Consider the following 13,438-nt stretch of genomic DNA (forward strand, 5'->3'; position numbering starts at 1 on the left):
GCTTCTATATTTGCAACATAGTTGCTTAGACTGCAGCTCAGAGGCTGGCAGCGGCAGGCGGGGAACCTTGGCTTCCTCCATCACTGGAGCAAGCAAGCCTCCTGTTTGCTTCAGCTGCCTGTCTGCCGGCCGCCATCTTGGTTGGCAGTTAATTTGCATATCGCCCTAATTAGCCAGTGGGAAGCATGTCGGAGGTATGGTTAATTGCCATGTTTGTCTATTATTAGATAGGATTAGTAGAACCAATAACTTAAAGAAATTATTACGAGAAAAAATATTACCTACAAAAAATTGTTAGTATTAAGAGTTCCAATTTTCAGATTTTTGGTTCACATGTGTTGTGTTCAGTTGCTGATATAAAATAATATTTGATGACCATTTATAAGGCAGAATGTGAAGGAAGCTGTTACATATTTTAAGGAGTTTTACTTAAATAGATCACAATTTGCAGTTTCCTTTGTTGAATTAATAGAACCAGTATGTCCATTCCACAGTAGAATGTGAGGCTAATAGGACTTGGTCTTATTTTAGAGGTACTGCTTTGGCAATAGCTACTTCAGTCTTTGGTAACACTTGTGGATTTTTAACTAATTGTAATGAAAGGCTCTAAAATATTTCATTAATTTTAATACTTCCTTTAGCTTTAAACTTACAGAAAATTGGTACTGATTTGGCTATTTACATTCAGATTGGTCACATCTGGTAGTCTGTTCTGATTTAAGCAACTTTATTTAAATGATATTTTATATATATTATAAAGCTAGTTCACAGACTTACTTGATTATAGCCATAAGCCAGACTATGCAGATTATTATTTTCATATGAAGAAATTGAATCACACAAACGTTAAGCAATTTGCATAAACGTGTGTAAGTTTCAGGCAGCTGGAAGACTAGAAGGATACCCATTGTCTTTATATTGGATCCCAATTTTATTGAAGATAATGAACTTTGTTCAGATATTTTTGAACTTTTGTCATTTAAGGTCAGTAGCATTCTATTGTATTTCATTTTATTTAGGACTTTTAAGACTATTGAGATGCTGGACCCTTTAGACAAATTTTCTACTTATAGTGAATTCTATGTATAAGGTGCCTAGAATCCTCCTTGAAATATTTGTGAGAGAGCTACACAAATATATTAGAAGTAATGCTACCACTACAGAAAATAGAAGAAACACAGAATTAAGTTAAACATTAAATTATAGCCGAAACCGGTTTGGCTCAGTGGATAGAGCGTCGGCCTGCGGACTGAAGGGTCCCAGGTTCGATTCCGGTTAAGAGCATGTACCTGGGTTGTGGGCACATCCCCAGTGGGAGATGTGCAGGAGGCAGCTGATCGATGTTTCTCTCTCATCGATGTTTCTAACTCTCTATCTCTCTCCCTTCCTCTCTGTAAAAAATCAATAAAATATATTAAAAAAAAAGAATTTAAAAAAAAATAAAAATAAAAATAAACATTAAATTATGACAACCAGAGAATAAATTGATTTAAAGACAATAGTGTTGATTTATTTTTATTTGTAAATATAGGCAACTTTTTATTTTACATGTTAATTATAGATCCATAAAGCCTGTATTATTAAAGCATTCAGAAAAACTATTTTTAGTTAATGTGGCAATTTTCCCAGGATAAGTTTGGTATGGAACTGAAATTGTTGTTTGTTTTTTAATATTTTATTGATAATTTATTGAGGTGGCATTGATTTTGGAAATGAAATTCTTTTTTAAAAATATGGTTTTATTGATTTCAGAGAGGAAGGGAGAGGGAGAGAGAGAGAGAAACATCAATGATAAGAGAGAATCGTTTATAGGCTGCTTCCTGCACGCCCCCTATTAGGGATTGAGCCCACAACCCGGGCATGTGCCCTGATCAGGAATCGAACCATGACCTCCTGGTTCATGGGTCGACACTCAACCACTGAGCCACACCAGCTGGGCAGAAATAAAATGTGTTTGTTTTCATTATGTCTGCCCATGTTTCTTTCTTGCATGTACCTTAATTATCAACACAGAATTTTGAAAACATTTTATCATGTCATCAAACCAAAAATTAGTTCAGAAAATCAGTTCATAACATTTTTGTTATTATAATGTACCTATTAAAAAGTTGCTTGACATAGTTCTGGAATTTGATAAACCCTATGATTTTAAAGATCATGGCTAAGTACATTTACTTAGCTTTTATTGAGCACCATTGAAATTGGTCACATATGGTGGTCAGTTCTAATTAATATCCAAACTGGAATATATTGTTCTCTTTATATTGTCTCTCTCGTCAATAAAAATATCCTCGTGAGAGGCTTTAAAAAAATAAAGAAAAGAAAAACCTGTTCAACTGTCTTAACCTGTCCAAATTCCCATTGTAGCTCAAAGTTGAGTGTGGTAATGACTACTAAATTATAAATATTTTAGATACCATTCCCGAACTCCAAAATATTTGGGCAGTGTTATAAGTAGTACTGAGTAATAAAGTGGGAGAAAAAAAACATGGGGCCAGGGGGAATCAGGTATAATTGTTCACTGTTTCCTTGACACAGAATATTTAAAAAATAAAATTATCAAAATATATTTTTCCATAAAACATAAAATGCAAACAACTTGAATTTTAAAAATTTATCTAAATCCCTTTAGTTTACAGAGTAGGAAACTGTGGCCAGAGAGAAGAAATTAACAAAACTAATAGTTGTGTATTTCTGTATGATGATAGGACACCCAAAATTTAATAGGATTTGGAGAATAAAGTTAATAATTATTTCCCCTTTCCGATGAAGTATTTTCTAGAGATTTTACTCATGATCAGCTGATTTCTTGTTGTTTTTTTTTTTAAATTTAAGTGGATTCTTTTTTTTTTTATTAAATCTTTATTGTTCAGATTGCACGATTTTTGTCCAGTTTCTTCCCGCATCTCCCATTCCCCTTTCCCCGCCAAGAATAGTCAGTCCATTCCCTTTCTATGTCCCTGATTCATTATAATCACCAGTTCATTCTGTACATCAGATTATTTATTCACTTGATTCTTAGATTCACTTGTTGATAGATGCATGTTTGTTGTTCACAATTTGTATCTTTACCTTTTTCTTCTTCCTCTTCTTAAAGGATACCTTTCAGCATTTCGTATAATACTGGTTTAGTGGTGATGAACTCCTTTAGCTTTTCCTTATCTGTGAAGCTCTTTATCTGACCTTCAATTCTGAATGATAGCTTTGCTGGATAAAGTAATCTTGGTTGTAGGTTCTTGGTATTCATCACTTTGAATATTTCTTGCCATTCCCTTCTGGCCTGCCAAGTTTCTGTTGAGAAATCAGCTGACAGTCGTATGGGTATTCCCTTGTAGGTAATTGAGTCTCTTTCTCTTGCTGCTTTTAAGATTCTCTCTTTGTCTTTTGCTCTTGGCATTTTAATTATGATGTGTCTTGGTGTGGTCCTCTTTGGATTCCTTTTGTTTGGGGTTCTCTGCGCTTCTTGGACCTGTAAGTCCATTTCTTTCACCAGGTGGGGGAAGTTTTCTGCCATTATTTCTTCAAATAGGTTTTCAATATCTTGCTGTCTCTCATCTTCTGGCACCCCTATTATTCTGATGTTTGTACGCTTGAAGCTGTCCCAGAGGCTCCTTACACTATCTTCGTATTTTCGGATTCTTTTTTCATTTTGCTTTTCCGGTTGGGTGTTTTTTGCTTCTTCGCATTTCAAATCTTTGACTTGATTCTTGCGCTCCTCTGGTCTGCTATTGGGTGTCTGTATAATATTCTTTATTTCAGTCCGTGTATGCTTAATTTCTAGTTGGTTCTTTATCATAGCATCGAGGGTCTCATTAGTTTTCGTGAGTCTCTCCTCAAGTTTATTGGCAGCTTCTAGCACATTTTTGCAAGCCCTCAAAATTGCGTTTTTTAGCTCTATATCCTCCATTTCTGTCATGTTTTTTTGTCTCCGCATTTTTTATGCTTTCTTGGTGCACCCCCTTGTGGTCTTTGTGCGCAGTCTTGTTCTAGTTGAGCCTTGATTGTTGTAGTTAATACTAGAGGGATTTGACCACCAGGCCGACTGGCTGTGAGAATCAGCTGTGTCTGCCGCAGGAAAACTTCTGTCCTCTGGAGAGGTGCTAATCTAGCCTTTGCCTGGGGCCATCCGGCAAATGGCTCTGCGCAGGGCTTGGGAGGGCGGGATCAAATAGGGAGGGCCGAGGGAGCAGTTATGGCTGCTCTCAGTCCAGTTCCCAGAGGCTCTGCTTCTCAGAACCCCAGCAATGGCTGTAAACCTCGGAGAGAAAGCTGCCCTCATGTTCCAACGGATGCCAGACAATCCCGCTTCTCCCGTTTGAGTCCGAGTCCCTAGAGACTCGCCCGGATCTGGAGCTCAGAGTCTGAGACTCCCTCCTGATTGAAAACGACAACCGCGCCCTCAGCCACCAGCCCGCTTTGCGCGCGCACCACCGCACCTTTATATTTTCCACACTGCGCCTCCTCTGAGCCTCGGTATGCTGTTGTCTTTCCTTCTAGTTGAAGAGTCTCTCCTAAGCCAGCTTTCCTGTGGTTCTGGTTGATGTCCGTTCCGTCTTTTAGTTGTATTTTTGAAGTGGCTGTTTGCGGCAGCAATCTCCGGTGTTTACCTATGCCGCCATCTTTACATGAATCCTGATTTCTTGTTTTGACAAGCCTTTCTGAAGTGAGGAAAATTGGAGTTCAGGTATTATTTAGTAGGCCAGGTAATAAATGCTTAATTTTTGTTAGGTTCTGACTTGGGGAAACATCCTGGATGAATAAGCCTGCTTGTTTTTGATTCTTACCCAAAGATATAGTTTATGTTTCCCCCTTATTGGCTTCTTGGATTTTAAGCTGATAGCATGACTAAATCTATTTTAAGGGTTTTCAACACAGAAAAGGAAGTATAAAATGTTTATTCTTTACTCTTTATACCAGTGGTTCTCAACCTTCTGGCCCTTTAAATACAGTTCCTCATGTTGTGACCCAACCATAAAATTATTTTCGTTGCTACTTCATAACTGTAATGTTGCTACTGTTATGAATTGTTATGTAAATATCTGATATACAGGATGGTCTTAGGCCTGCGGTCGGCAAACTGCAGCTCGCAAGCCACATGCGGCTCTTTGGCCCCGTGGCATGGGCCACAAAGTTTCAATCGCACTGTACATGCGTGCCCACACGTGTTATTTTGTGGAAGAGCCACACTCAAGGAGCCAGTTTGTCGACCACTGTCTTAGGCGACCCCTGTGAAAGGGTCGTTCGACCGCCAAAGGGGTCGCGACCCACAGGTTGAGAGCCGCTGCTTTATACTGATGCACTCAGAAATTTATTCTAAAAGTGTTCAATTTGAGAGAAATTATTGCTCATGAGTAGACACTATTGATGCATGTGTTACATAAATTACTTTGCATTCTTGAAATTTAATTGCTGCTAGTCTGTTAAAAAGATTAAAGACAAATTTAACGTGTTTGAAAATATTCAAAAAATTGGAGTTTTTTCAAAATTAGCTTTGTTTGCAATGTAAAAAAATTATTTTAAATACCCTTTTATCAAACTTATCTTTAAAATATAATTTCAGCATACCTGTTAATCATCTAACATTTTATCAACTTTTAATTTATTTTCAAGTGACATCAGTGAAATTATCTATTCTGTAACTGTATGAACAATTTACAATCTGTATTTAAAGTGCCTTGTAATTGAGAGCAAGCTGTTACCAGTAGAGATGTCTCTCACTCTAATCTAGTACAAATGCAATTATGCTCTGCATAACAATGTTTCATTCAGCTACAGATTGTGTAGACTATGGTGGCCCCATCCTATATAATAAAAGGCTAATATGCAAATCGACCAAACAGCAGAACAACTGGTCGCTATGACACACACTGACCACCAGGGGCAGACACACAGTGCAGGAGCTTTCCCCTGGTGGTCAGTGCGCTCCCACAAGGGGAGCACCGCTCAGTCAGAAGCCGGGCTCATGGCTGGCAAGCACAGTGGCAGTGGCGGGAGCCTCCCGCCTCCGCAGCGGCGCTAAGGATGTCCGACTGACGGGCATCCCCCAAGGGCTCCCAGACTGCGAGAGGTTGCAGGCCAGCTGAGGGACACCCCCCGCCCCCGTCCCGAGTGCACGGATTTCGTGCACCAGGTCTCTAGTAAGATTATAATGGAGCTGAAAAATTCCTATCAGTTAGCAACATTGTAGCTGTCCTAATGTCCTAGCACAACTCATTACTCAGTGTTTGTGGTGATGTTAATGTAAACAAACCTGCTGTGGCTAGTCGTGTAAAACTATAGCACATACAATTGTATATAGTACATACTATTTGATAATAAGTTATTATGCTACTGGCTTATGTATTTACTAGATTATACTTTTTATTGTTATTTTAGAGTGTACTCTTTCTACTTAACAAATAGTATACTGTAAATCAGTATGTTTGTTGTGTTATGCCAGCTGCATAACATATATCTAGTGTTTATGTCATCTCTTGATTATATCTTTTTCTCTTGGGCTTGATTTAATCTCATGTTGTTTTGTACAGTGACATGTCATACAGGCCAGTAGCCTAGGAGCAATAAGCTATACCATAAGCTAGGTATATAGTAAGTTTTGCCATCTAGGATTGTGTAAGTGCAATCTGTGGTGTTGCTGCAAAGATAATTGCCTAACAATACATTTCTCAGAATCTATCCCTTCATTAAGAGGTGCATGACTAATTCATTCTAGTCTTCCTCCTAGCTTATCTGTAGCTTCTCTCTTGGACTGGGAGAAACCTAGTTGGCACAAAGCACCATCCATTTTACTTATTCTCTTCAGTATGTATGCATAGCAGTTTCAGAATTATTAACCTATAGCCCTGTGAGGAATTACTTTGCCAACTAGAATACAGTGTTTATGTAGAGTTCTTTTTTTCTTCTTAATAGTTAACAGTCAAAACACCCTTTTCCAAAATTACTTAGGTCAGCACCAGTTTCATGCCTCCTTCAGTGTGGCTATGCAGTTCTGATTTTCTAACCTCTGGTTGATTTTTATAATTTGCATACATTTAAGTTTACTCTTTATGTTGTGAAGTTATGTGAATTTTTAATACATGCATAGCATCATACTCATCACTCTAACATCATATGGGATAGTTCCAACTCTTTAAAAGTTTCCCTGTGTATCCTCTTTTTGTTTTTGTTTTGGGGTTTATTGATCACAAATAACGGACTACAATAGAAATTCAAAAGAGAATGATAGAATGTTATCCTATATAATAAAAGGCCAATATGCAAATTGACCGAATGGCAGAACGACTGGTCTCTGTGACACGCACTGACCACCAGGGGGCAGACGCTCAACGCAGGATGGCTTCAGGACTGTGAGAGGGTGCAGGCCGGGCTGAGGGACTTCCCCTTGAGTGCCCGAATTTCGTGCACTGGGCCTCTAGTCCTATATAGTAAAAGCCTAATATGCTAAGTGGCTGGTCGGCTGTTCAACCAATCAAAGCATAATATGCTAATGATATGCTAAGGCTGCTCAACTGCTTGCTACAACGTACACTGACCACCAGGGGGCAGACAGTCAACCAGTCAACCATGACATGTACTGACCACCACAGGGCAGACACTCCGACCGGTAGGTTAGTTTGCTGCTGGGGTTTGGCCAATCAGGACTGAGCGAGACGGGCCGGACGTGCCCTGGAGCCCTCCTGCGGTCCCTCCCTGGCTGGTCAACCTCCCGCATCCCTCTCTGGCCCTGAACTTGCACCGGTGGGGTCCCTCAGCCTGGCCTGTGCCCTCTTGCAATCTGGGACCCCCTGGGGTATGTCAGAGAACCGGTTTTAGCCCGATCCCGTAGGCCAGGCTGAGGGACCCCACTGGTGCATAAATTTCGTGCACCAGGCCTCTAGTGTAATTATAAGTGGAAATGTATAAGGATTCACCTGTAAAGCACCCATATTTATTAGACCACCTTTTCCATTTAAAATGTAACTTTTGGTAATAAACAAAAAGTAGCAGTGTGGAAAAGTAAAACGTAACAACAACAAGAATTCTAACTTGAAGGACATTTTGCAGTACGAATATTCTGATAATTCAACCTTTATAATATAACTAGGATCAGCAAATAATGCCATTGGCCAAATTCAGCCTGCTACCTGCTTTTGGAAATAAAGTTTTATTGGAACATAGCCACATCGTTTCTGTATTTTTAATGGCTGCTTTTGCACTACAACATCAGAGTTGAGTGTTTTTGATAGACTGTATGGCCTGCAAAGCCTAAAATGTATTTACTTTATGGACCTATAAAGAAGAAATTAGAGCCCTGATTGGTTTGGCTCGGTGGATAGAGCCTAGGCCTGCGGACTGAAGGGTTCCAGGTTCGATTCCAGTCAAGGGCATGTACCTTGGTTGCGGGCACATCCCCAGTGGGGGGTGTGCAGGAGGCAGCTGATCGATGTTTCTCTCTCATCGATATTTCTAACTCTCTTTCTCCCTTCCTCTCTGTAAAAACATCAATAAAGTACATTTAAAAAAAAAAAAGAAATGTGACAACTTCTGTGTATTAAAAGACAAAAATATGCCTAGTGTTTATTTAACCATCTCTTTATGAACGCGATGGCAAATTGTACTTTACAATGAAGACTAAACAATGTTTTAAAAACAAGCTGATGGTAAAAAAAAAAAAGGCAAGAAAGAGCATTAAAGGTAGTCTTTCTCACAAAAGAAGAATTTCTACACTAAACAGTTTATAGGATTGCATTTACATTAAGTTTTTCTTATTAAGGTAAATGATGTAGGTTGAAATAAAAAAACTATGATATTATTTCAAATTCACATAATGCTTGTGCCTAATTATATATTTCTAGTAATAATGTGCCTAAAAGGGAATAAAAATACTTTAAGTATTCTTTCAGATAAAAATATAGATGAATGAAACAGTTGGTTTTTGTTTAGCCTCTGAGACTAAAGGGCTCCAAAGTACATAGGAAACTTTTTCAGGAAGATGCTGAAACAAATTTGTTAAGTGTGAAATAAAAATCTCATCTATAATTTTCATAATTAAAAGTTTAAAACCTATTTACATATATATATATGTTATTAACCAATGTCACCTAAAGAAATAAAATTTTAAAAACACATTTGCAAGATTTGTTACTTGTGTTGAGGACAAACTGGCATAAATACAGCTTAGTTAACAACTCCATTGTGATGTGTTGTTATTGCCATATCAGTTATAATTTCTGTAATCTTACAAAGGAAAAGATACAGAGTTATAGTAAATTGAGGCTAGAAAAAAAAGTTATTTATTCTTGGTTTTGCTAGATCTTTGACACTCAATTTCTGTATCAAATAATATAATGGAAATGAATAATACGACTTTTGTCCCACTCATGCTACTGTTTGGCTGGATCCAGAATAAATTTAGGTTTCCAGTTTCCATCATGGTAGTGGCAAAAGAGTTTTTTCTATCTCGGTGGAGTCATTTTGATACCCTCCCCACTGCACAGCATTTCTTACTTCTGTCTCTGGCAGGTAATATAGCAATCCCTTTCTTCTTCAGCATGGTTTTCTGATCAGATTGGTAATCTGAAGCAGACTTATTACCATCTTTTTATTTAGCCATTATATACTTAAAATATTTTAAATTACCATGAGCTCTCTGATGTTCAGGATCTAGTTCAAGAAGCTTCTTTGTAAGCAAAAGTGCCTTATCGAGGTCTCCCTGCTGGTACACCAAATAGCTCAAATAATCTAGAACAGAGACTTTATTAGTGGTAGAAACCTCACCTTCATCCAGCTTCCTGAGTGCTTGTTCGATTCACAGTTCTGTATAGTAATAATCTTCTGTATAGGCCATTTTATCCAACTCAAAACAGTCCTCAACTATTAGAAAGGATTTGTGTTTTACTCCTGGAAGATTACCTTTTGAGATAGTATCTGTATTCAAATTGTAGATGTCCAGGAGACACAATAGAACTTTGGCTGCCCCAACCTGATCTTCATCATTAGGGAAGTACTGTCTCTGAATGGTTAGGTTAGAGATAAAGCCATCAGACATATCCTTGAGGATTAGGTTCTCCAACTCACTACACTCAGTGTTCAGATGTTTCATTAACTTGAATGCATTTACTGGGTGCCTGACAAATCCTTCTGGATCTTTTATTGTGCTAGCTAGCTGATCTAACTTCTCTGCCCATTTTTATATTTCTTCTAATTTGTCTTCTTCTGCCTTAATATAGTCTCTCAGGGAAGTCACCAGATCTTTCTCTGTATGGACCAATTGAAGTAAAAAAGCCTGGATGGGACAAAGACTGGGGAAATAGAACCCCTACAATTAAAATATACTATATCATCTTGGAAGTCATCATTTTACAGGTTCACATACCTGGGAAGTGGGATGGGAGTGCATTCTTCAGTCCCCAGTGGCCGGCATACGGATGGGCTACCTACTCCCTTCCCTCAGTCTGCTGGTGGTGCAACTCTGTGTATCCTCTTTTTCAATTGCTCCCTGTACCCCTCTTCAGTTCCCTGGCACTACTAATCTGTTTTGCCTTTCCAGAACATTATATGAATGGAAACATTTAATGTATAGCCTTTTTGATCGAGTTTCTTTCCCTTAGCAAAATGCATTTAAGATTTATCCATGTTGTATGAATTAATAGCTTGTTGTTTTTTATTGTTGAATAGAATTTTATTGTATAACTAGAGGCCTGGTGCACGAAATTTGTGCACTGGGGGCTGGAGGTCCCTCAGCCCAGCCTGCCCCCTCTCACAGTCCAGGAGCCCTCAGTGGATGTCCTACTGATGGCTTAGCCACAGTCTGGCAGCAGAGGCTTGGAGCAGTTGCCCCGTGTGTGTGTGTGTGTCCCCACTGGTGGCTGCCCCTAGCCGTGCCACAGAGGCTCGGAGCAGGCGCCCCGGGTGTGTGTGTGTGTGTCCATCCCCGCTGGGGGCCTGCCCTCAGCCACGTCGGAGGCTCGTGGCAGGCACCCTGGGTGTGTGTGTGTGTCCACTGGGGGCCTGCCCCCAGCCATGCCACGGAGGCTTGGAGCAGGCACCCCTCTGTTTTGATCTCTCAGGCTCCTGGCCACGCCTGTGTGTTGTTCTCTCCCTTGAGCAGTGGCCAGGGCTGGCTGGAAAATTGGCTTCCTCCATCGCCGGGGGCAACCCAAGCCTCCAGCTCCATGGCCGCCACCATCTTTGTTGGGTTAATTTGCATACTTGCCCTGATTGGTTGGTAGGTATAGCGGAGTGACACCAATTTGCATGTTTCTCTTTTATTAGTGTAGATGTTCTATTTTGTTTATTCACCTCTTGAAGGATGCCTTCATTGGTATAAACATCCAGGTATAGATTGTGGTTTGAACCTAAGTTTTTAGTTGACTTTGGTAAATACCCAGGGGCACAATTGCTGGATTGTATTTAAGTTTAATTTTATTAAAAACTGCCAAATTCTTCCAAAGTGGCTATATTTGCCTTTATTTTTGAAAGATATTTTAGCTGGATTTAGAATTCTTGGTTAATACTTGGGCCATTTGGATATTTATAGCATCATTTGCAGGCCATACAAAATTATCAACTTGAAAATTAGCCTGCTATATTTGGTAAAACATTTAATTAACTCACCCCTAATGCCTTGGCAGAGCCAGACCAAGTGATTTTGCAGGCCTTATAGGGCCCATGGGTCGGACATTCCCAACCCCTGCTCTAGATCAATTTGACCTTTTAAAAATCTTTAACTTTAAAATAATTATAAACTCATAGGAAGGTACAAAAATAGTACAGAGAAATCCCATGTACCTATCACCTATTCCTATAGCGATGTCATCTTACTTTATATGGTAATAATGTCATCAACTATAGTACATTATTATAGCCAGAAATCAGCACAATATAATTGAGACTATAAATCTAACATTATTTTATGCTTAAGTGTGGTATTATTTTAAATACTGGTGGATTGGTGCACGGATTCGTGCACATTGAAAGGAAATTAATTAGAAGAAATATTTTAATATTGCTATTCACCCTTTCTCTATAATAGAAGTGTCAATCAAATTCATGATCGACAATGACAGATCAAAACACGCGTGCAATTGGCGCCAACAAGAGCTTTATATATATAGATAAACTTGCTTAATTAGACCTGCTTTTTGATTTAGCTAAACTTTTTCCAGCCCAGTGAAGCACCCGAACTTCTCTTTCGGGTAATTGTCAGCAACATAGGAGTAAATATCAAAACAAAGCAGATTATTATTGTATGTCACCCAGGGAGAACAAAGGGTAAAATATTTAACTGCAGTAGTGTTTGACTATATTTCTGCGCAGTGAGAAAACCTGAAGTCATTTTCAAAGTCCACTATTTCTTCTTTTCAGTCAGGTCAAGTTTTTAAGCTTTCTAAATCTCCGTTTTTCCGGCTAATGAAAAGAAAATAAGATTCCATCAAGTCTCCTGTCTACCTACTCCAGGACTTCTGTGAGGATCAAATGAGATGAGACACGGGAAAATGCTTCACAGACATTTGGTTAAAGTGTGAAATGTTTGTACCTGGCTATAAAGCAAGTCATGTTTCTGGGCTGAAGAAACTGCAAGGAGGCTAGTCGCTAGGGAGAGGAAGCTGGGTGTTGCTATGTGATGTCATTACCCAGAGCCCACAGCCACGGTGGCTGGCCTGGGCTGTGGGCCACATTTTGCTCCATGAGGTCTTGGCAGCGTTGGCTGCAATTTGGTGGGGTGTCGCTCCAGGGTGGTGATGGGGACAGTGTCCCACTTGGGTGAAGCCCGAGTGTTGCTTTGTGGGCACCAGGTCCGTGGTGCCACTTATTGTTAAATGGCCTGTTGCTAGGGAGAGGAAGCTGGGCATTGCTATGTGACATAATTACTCGGAGCCCACAGCCACCATTTCTGGGCTGGGCTGGGCTGGGCTGTGGGCCGCATTTTGTGCCATGGGGTCTCGGCAGCATCAGCTGTGATTTGGTGGGCTGTTGCTCTGAGGTGGTGGCACGGCCTGTGTCCCACTTGGGGGAAGCCAAGTGTTGCTTTGTGGACACCAGGTCCACAGTGCCATTTCTCTGTAAATGGCCAGTATGCATCATGACAGCTCCTGCATTGAGTGTCTACCCCCTGGTGGTCAGTGAGCATCATTGCAACCAGTTGGACACTTAGCATATTGTCCTTTTATATATATACTAGAGGCCCGGTGCACAAAAATTTGTGCACTCGGTGGGGAAGGGGGGTCCCTCAGCCCGGCCTGTGCCCTCTCGCAGTCTGGGACCCCTCGGGAGATAACGACCTGCTGGCTTAGGCCTGCTCCTGGGTGGCAGAGGGCAGGCCCAATCCCTAGGTGCAGCCCCTGGTCGGGCTCAGAGCAGGGCTGATTGGGGAGTTGGGGCACCGCCCCCTGTCATGCACAGAGCAGGGCAGATTGGGAGGTTGCGATGCCACCCTCAGTCACGCTCAGGGTAGGGC

The 13,438-nt window shown here is 40.2% G+C and overlaps 1 protein-coding gene and 1 pseudogene across 7 annotated transcripts in view; one reads left to right on the top strand and one right to left on the bottom strand.

Annotated features, from left to right (window-relative positions):
• CNOT2 (CCR4-NOT transcription complex, subunit 2) overlaps positions 1–13,438 on the top strand; it is a 133,855-nt gene that overhangs the window by 26,349 nt on the left and 94,068 nt on the right. The gene's annotated exons all lie outside the window — the stretch shown is intronic.
• LOC102255283 lies at positions 8,485–10,478 on the bottom strand (annotated as a pseudogene).

Source organism: Myotis brandtii, unplaced genomic scaffold, assembly GCF_000412655.1.
Source record: "Myotis brandtii unplaced genomic scaffold, ASM41265v1 scaffold2204, whole genome shotgun sequence".
NCBI lineage: Eukaryota > Metazoa > Chordata > Mammalia > Chiroptera > Vespertilionidae > Myotis > Myotis brandtii.